Genomic DNA, 7,009 nt, shown 5'->3' on the forward strand with positions numbered 1-7,009 from the left:
TGAAATGTGAAATAACATTAGGTGATGCTGTTCTACATAATGTTGCAAACACAGGTGTAATATCCCTAAAAGAAGTCCATGTATACCATGCAAGTTTCTTTCCCTTGGAGGCAAATGACGATACTTGATCACAACCTGTAAAGGAGTGAAAGACTAAAAGTCCCGTGATCTTAAAGGTGGAATACTTTTGGTGACGTCATAAACAGCTAAATATCTGAAACTTCAAAAGCAATCCAAAACTGATTTACCTCAATTTCATGGACAATAGAAATTGCAATAACAAGGACAGCCGTATCAACAGTCCGCAATATGACTCGTTGCAATGCTTCTTCTACAGCATCTTACACATGCAAAATGATCCGTGTATCTGCTCCTTCGTGTGTGCAAGGTGATAATTCACTATATCATTTGGTATAGTCTGCATTTTATTGACATTGACCCTTAGAATTGCTTCCAGTTTCCTGGTACTCTTGCATCTGGAAGGACACACCTTTGCCTCAGGCTCTTTTATATCTTTTTGAGGCTTTCAAAAGAGGGACGAAAGATACCAGACGGACAGTAAAGCTTGCAGATTGAAAATAAACTGACAACCCCATGGCTAAAAATGAAGAGACAAACAGACAAATAATAGTACAGAAGACAAACAGATAAATAATAGTACAGAAGACAAACAGATAAATAATAGTACAGAAGACAAAACAATACGAGAAGTATTAATCCCCAACTACCTCAAGTCGACTTACAAAACGTAACTGATCATGTATGTAAGGCATTAAATTGTCGTTGAAATAGTCTTCAAATGTATTACTTCCACGAGGTTGCTGAAAAAGTGAAATGGCAGTGTCATGCAACGATTTATCAGCGGTTGTCGAACTCGGGTTATGGTGAATATTATCCATGGCTGCAGTTGTAAACACATCACTCCGAAGTGTTGGGGTAACCACCACATTTTCATTATCGAATGCCTCACAGATGGAGTTGCCAAGTGCTGTAGATAAAGCCTAATTCTGTCATAGGATAATGATAAACTTAAACAGTACATTTTATCAATAAAACCATGTTTCCTCGTTTCAGCATGCAGCAGAAGGCTTAAATATATTGATATAGGTGGTTCTCATTCGGTTGAATGGAATATTTTCGATGAATCTTTCCGTCTGCGAATAGAGGAATTAAACTGGAGTAGCTGTGACATAGTCAGTGTCGTTTGTGCTTCACACTATCTGTGCAGCCTTAGACGACTAGTATTAATAGAACATTATTGCCTCATCATCTTAGTTTGTTTTAGATGCCTGTTTGATTGCAGCACCAACATCATCGCAGAATATGGGAAGCACGTATCTTCCTTGTTTAGGGCCTGCAAGTCTGGGATAGCTGCAAGAACTCGTTTCTGTAGATCTGCCAAATGCACTCTTCTAGATAGGTATACTTCCTCGTTAAGTTTGCTTATTTGAAAACAGAAATGACATCAGAGTATATGCCTGATTCTTCTATGTTCACAACCAGCTCCGCAAGTACATTACCGTGGATACGGTTGTCTGAACTTTCATCACCAAATACCTATAGTGGTCTAGCTCTATTATATAAATTGGTCAGGAACTTGACATTATAAATTGCTTCTTGGGGAAATCATGTCTCTTGTGCTTAGTTTTGCCAAAAGTACTGTATCTTGCAAGTCGAGGGCACATTTTCGTACATGTTTGTCTATTTCAAACGTAGATGCTTTGTGTAGATCTCATGATGAATTATCACAGAAAAAAAAAAACAATCTTCAGTCATTGTTGCCGTGTTGTCGTGGTATTTTACTTATACTCCTAACCTAGTCACCACTCTCTCCTTTTCTCCTCTGTTTTTGATGCCTTTTTATCTTTAATTCTGTTTTGAAAATTTATTTCTACATATGTTGTGCCACTTTGCATTGTGCAGCTGCAAGTTTAAAGCCAAACAATTTTAATTTCGTCAGTTAAATATTTTTATCTATTTAAATCGGGAACCATTCAATTAGCTGACAAGGTTCTAAAATCGTTTCAAGTGTTTTGTATCCTGTTCCTTCTTTTAGGTCAGATTGTTTGCTATTAGCAGTACGCTGTAAATTTTCTTTAGTCTGTTTTTAGCACAAAATACATTATTTACAATCAAAGCCAGCAGATATAGAAGATGTTTATAATAAATCAGGGTCTACAATTTGACACTGTTTTGACATTGCTAACACTACTTATAGATTATCGTTGATAATCACAACGAGAATGATTTTCTCGCTTGAGCCAGTACGGCGAAAGTGAGAAAAGCAATCGAGTTGAGATGACCAATGATAATCTGTTTATCGCTATCTGACCTGTGACGACGTTGTTAATTTCATGACCAGAGGCATGTTCGTCCTTGTTAATTTCATGACCAGAGGCATGTTCGTCCTTAGTTCCTAGTCAGCAAGATTAATGGAAAATTTAATAAAATAGCGATATAAGTTTATATCTCAAAATATACAGCTACAAGATAACCAATACCTCAAATGACAGAATACATCTTATTTGTACATGATTTCAATTATGTTTCCTACATTTAAACTAGTTTGCACCCACAGTAAACATATGGTAACATAATATTAGTCAAATGTGTTAATTTTGATATTCGATGGCAGCCATCTTGAAAAAAGCCGCCATTTTGAAATTTCAAGGTGGGTCCATAGCTAATATTGTTTAGAATACCCATCCCTAATACCATGCCAAATTTTTTGCTTTTATCATCAAACCCACAATTATTTCACCAATCAGCCGGACTAATAATATAAATGACCTTTAAGCTGTTTAAAATTCACATATGATTTACATTTACCATTATCAATTATTTTGCTACCAGCTAGTTAAGATATGGTCAAATGGCAAATTTGGATTTCAGTGAAAAATGCGTAAATACAGGATATTCAAGTGGATTTTTTTCTTAAATGCAGCGTCTCCCAGTTAAATGTGAGGTATATTTAGAAAGAACCTATTAAGGGCTTTCAAATTATAAAATAAAATCAATGGGCAAATAATTGTAATTTTTTTTATTAATGAATGAAAAACACAAGATTTTCAAATTCCGTAAATTGTATTTTTCTACTTGTAAGTCAATAATAATCCAAGTATTTTACATATTTACACAATACAAACATTGCATTAAATTTCTTAAAATATAACAAAATTAATCAGTAAATTTTTTCAGCCCTGAGAAATAATTTTGCTTAATGAAATTTAATAAAAATGGTTGCTATGGTAACCAAATTGCCAAAATTTTACAATTTTTTTCTTTTTCAAATTTAGTGTGTATTTTTTCATTTTTTAAGATTTATATTTGTAATTGAATACAGAGGGAAGGAAGAACTGCTTGTGCATATTAGTTTTTAACTGATACAGATCAACACAGTTTGCTATTTATAAAGCAATTTGAGTAAAATGCTTGTCCATCTTGATTTTTTTTTAAATCGAGTAAAACACCTTCTAAGTACAGTCAAATTTCAGTATATCAAACTCATATTGGTGCAATCATGTGTATAAAATTTAGGAGATAACTGTATTTGTATTTTAACCTTTACAACATGAAAAGTAGGTATTACTGTCGTAAATTAAGTTTACCTAGTGATATGTAGTAAAGCTAGTTAAAACAGATATATATACAATGTATGCAACAGAAAATCTAGATTTACTCCACAAACGTTTAAATAGAATACAGTTGTATCCATTCTAATGCAAAAGTCAATAAAAATATTGTTTCTGTTTTTTTATTTTGACATAAAGTTGCTTAAACTAAAAATTCCAGCAAATGTTGCTGACTTCTTTAGCAACATCATGACGTCATATGAATACTTCGAGTGCAAAAGGTTAACATCTTATGTTTTGGGGCTTTGTTTACGCTTCAAATTTGAATATAAGCTGATAAAAAGTAGTTTAAAGTAGGCATTATTTTTTATTTTTCTTATTTTTTGGGTAAATATGATGTGGTTAAATCCAATATGACTCCTTCTTGCATCATTTCAAGAAGAGCCTTAGTTATGGTAGGTAGATTGTGGAATTTACACAGAGTGGTAGCCAATAAAATTCAATGATACAAACAAATTGTATCAGAATATTCCTTTTCCAAGTTTGAAGAATTATCAATAGAAAAAGTACATAGCTTTATAAAAATGCTAAATCTGTTCACTTAAAACTAATCCGCCAACTATGCCAACATGTCTTCATTTTACAGAATAACATAAAATCAACAAGTATATTAAAACATCCTGCTCGAAAAAATCGTTGTAAAAATAAATGAATACAATCTGTCCTTATAATATCTCTAAAAGAATGCGCGTAAATTTTATCAAAAGCTATGGGCAAATGTAATGATTTAAGCGCGCAAATATTTCACGATCCCAAAAATCTTTTTTTTTTGTAAATATTTCGATTTTCTGCAAAATTTCTGAGTATGTACGTACCTGTGAGAAACCATTTGATTTATTAAAATGGAATGACATTTTTTTTAAAGAAAAGTTGTTAATTTAAGTCTTTTGAACTATGAAACAAATCTTGTTTGTTAACATATTTAATGCCATTGAAATATCGAAGAGCAATCTGCCTATTGTTACAGTTTTGCAAGAACAGTTTACTGTTTAACCTTGATTTTTCTCAGATACTGATCATTATGTTGAACCATTTTGACAAACATTTTTTTTTAATTTGTTCGTATAAATAGTTAATTATTTTAGATAAGTAATACACCTTATCGCTATTTAGTCCCTTCCGGGAAAAACAGTCATTTATACAACTTACTGTTTGGGTCACCGGCCAAAAAAATGGAGGTCATCAGTAGTGAGCTGAGGGAGAAAAAACTTTAGAAAGTGATCATCAAGAAACTTTGATATAGTATGATCCACTTTTTCCGAAATTAAAATTGAAGTAAAAAAATATTTTGTTTGAAGTATTTACGGTAGTTTAAACAGGTCTCATTAAAAAGTATTATGGTGAAATATGTAATAGCTAGTTCCCTATAGATAATAATGTTAACGGGCAAGATGGATTAGATCCCGGATACATACATGTCCCAAAATACACAGAACAAAGACCCGTTAGGCCACACTTAATTTTTTTTTGGTTTGCAAGTACGGTCCAGTGGCGGATCAAAAACTTTTCATTTAGGAGGGGGGAGGGGGGGGGGGGGGGGGGGGGGGGGCATGATTCAGTGATTCCATATAATAAACCAATTTTCATGTATGGTGAATTGTTTAAACAGGGTCCCAGATAGCTTCAACTGGATGAAAAAGTTGTGTAATTTTAGAACTTATCAGGAATGGAATAAATAGCGATTAGGTGTATTGACCTTGCGTATGTCTTCTCAATCAGATTGAATTCACGATCCAATCATAATACTTGACCACCGTTATTCTTTCACAATCTTTTATCTCGATAAACCAAATGACACCCGTGATGAAGTATATTTCTTATTACGGCAGGTAAATGTCCCTGTCGGACTATTGGGGTGTCGGACCAGTGGGGTGTCGGACTAATCATGGGGTGTCGGATTATCGGGGCGACCCTAAAAATATTTGGCATGTAGAAAGCTGATACATATTGTACAATTCAGGATATATACCTGGTTTCTATGAAGTTAAACTTATTGTAAAATATTTAGAAAGCTGTAAAAATTGCAAAATTTGGTTGAACAGATAGGGATTTATAATTGGTGGTCTGACACCTTTAGCAACACCCACCCGGAAATATGTCATTATGTCCATCGACGAGGGGGGATAGGACCTTTATCGGGACTCCGGGATCGGGTGTTTTTAAGCTCGGGATTTCGGGATTGACCCTTTCGGGATCCGGGAATCCTTTTTTTCGGATTTCGGGATGTCGGGATTCATGGGATTTGCTTTATTTAAATTCGGGACCTCGGGATTTCGTTTTTTCAAGTCCGGGATTTCGGGATCTGTATCTGTATCTGTATTTCCCACTTGTGTAATTAGGATGGGTACGTCACAGATTCCTTTCGGCTATTATGTGATCAAGACCCCTCCTATCCCCCCTCATCGACCTGTTGAGCACTGCGTTCAAAATGTAAAAAATATCTTTTTTAAATGAGCTAAAATGAGTATGTCATTTCTTCACATGAGTCATATATAACAGAAATATGTAAAACTTACCCTTTAAAGCCATTGGCATGACGTCTTCTTGGTGAAAAAGAATTGTTTGTAGTTGTCAATAGCAATCTAAATTCAGAACCAGTGGGAAAGCCACGGATCGATTCTGCGCCTCCTTCCATATGACGTAAAGGCCAGAAAATCAAGGGCGACAATCGCGATTTTTCATAGAGGGCGACAGTATCGCGCCATCGCGGCAATTTGTTTACATCGTGTACGTGTGATTTTTCGAGAAATTTATCATTAAAGACAATTAAACTTGTGTCATTTCATCATCAATAAGTTATATAGGTAAGTTTTACAGGTGACCATGCTATTTTTTCTTCTTAGAAGATTTTATTTTACAAGAAACGAACTTCTGAAAGTGGCAAGTGACGTTGTTAATTTGGGAGATAAAAATATGGCGGGTGTTTTCCCCTTCTGAAAATAACTGACACATTTGCATCCTATTGGCTATTTAAATATAAAATGACCAAAAATAGTATCTATGATGATAGGAGTCCCTAAATATTTGCATAAATACCCATCACTCCGTGTCAAATTGTAACTGAGGCTGCGAAAAGGAAGCACACAAATCGACGCCATTTTTCAACAGATTAAGGTTTCTGAGCTCACGAAATCCTAGTATTGTTACTTTTAATGGTTAGTAGAAAGATATTAATACTATCCATAACATAATTTATTGATCTGATCGGGTTATGGCTACATGTTTGCCTCTTTTCGATTCTTAAATCCAGTAAATTTCCGTAGACCACATGTAAATAAACGCCCCTTTTCCAGCGTGAGACTTCAATTTAAATAAAACTTCAATTTTGGCAGGTCAATGTTAGCATTTAAATTTTAATTAAAGTTTTGCAGTTGTGT

General features: G+C 34.2%; 1 long non-coding RNA gene across 2 annotated transcripts in view; it reads right to left on the minus strand.

Moving 5' to 3' along the window:
- Positions 1-6,227, minus strand: part of LOC143083889 (uncharacterized) — a 197,658-nt gene extending 191,431 nt beyond the window's left edge. For both annotated transcript variants that reach the window (XR_012980924.1, XR_012980923.1), the window contains exon 1: positions 6,149-6,227. This is a non-coding gene — a long non-coding RNA (uncharacterized LOC143083889). The remainder of the gene's footprint in view (positions 1-6,148) is intronic.
- Between the last annotated feature and the right edge of the window lie 782 nt (positions 6,228-7,009).

Source organism: Mytilus galloprovincialis, chromosome 7 (genome assembly GCF_965363235.1).
Source record: "Mytilus galloprovincialis chromosome 7, xbMytGall1.hap1.1, whole genome shotgun sequence".
NCBI classification, from domain to species: domain Eukaryota; kingdom Metazoa; phylum Mollusca; class Bivalvia; order Mytilida; family Mytilidae; genus Mytilus; species Mytilus galloprovincialis.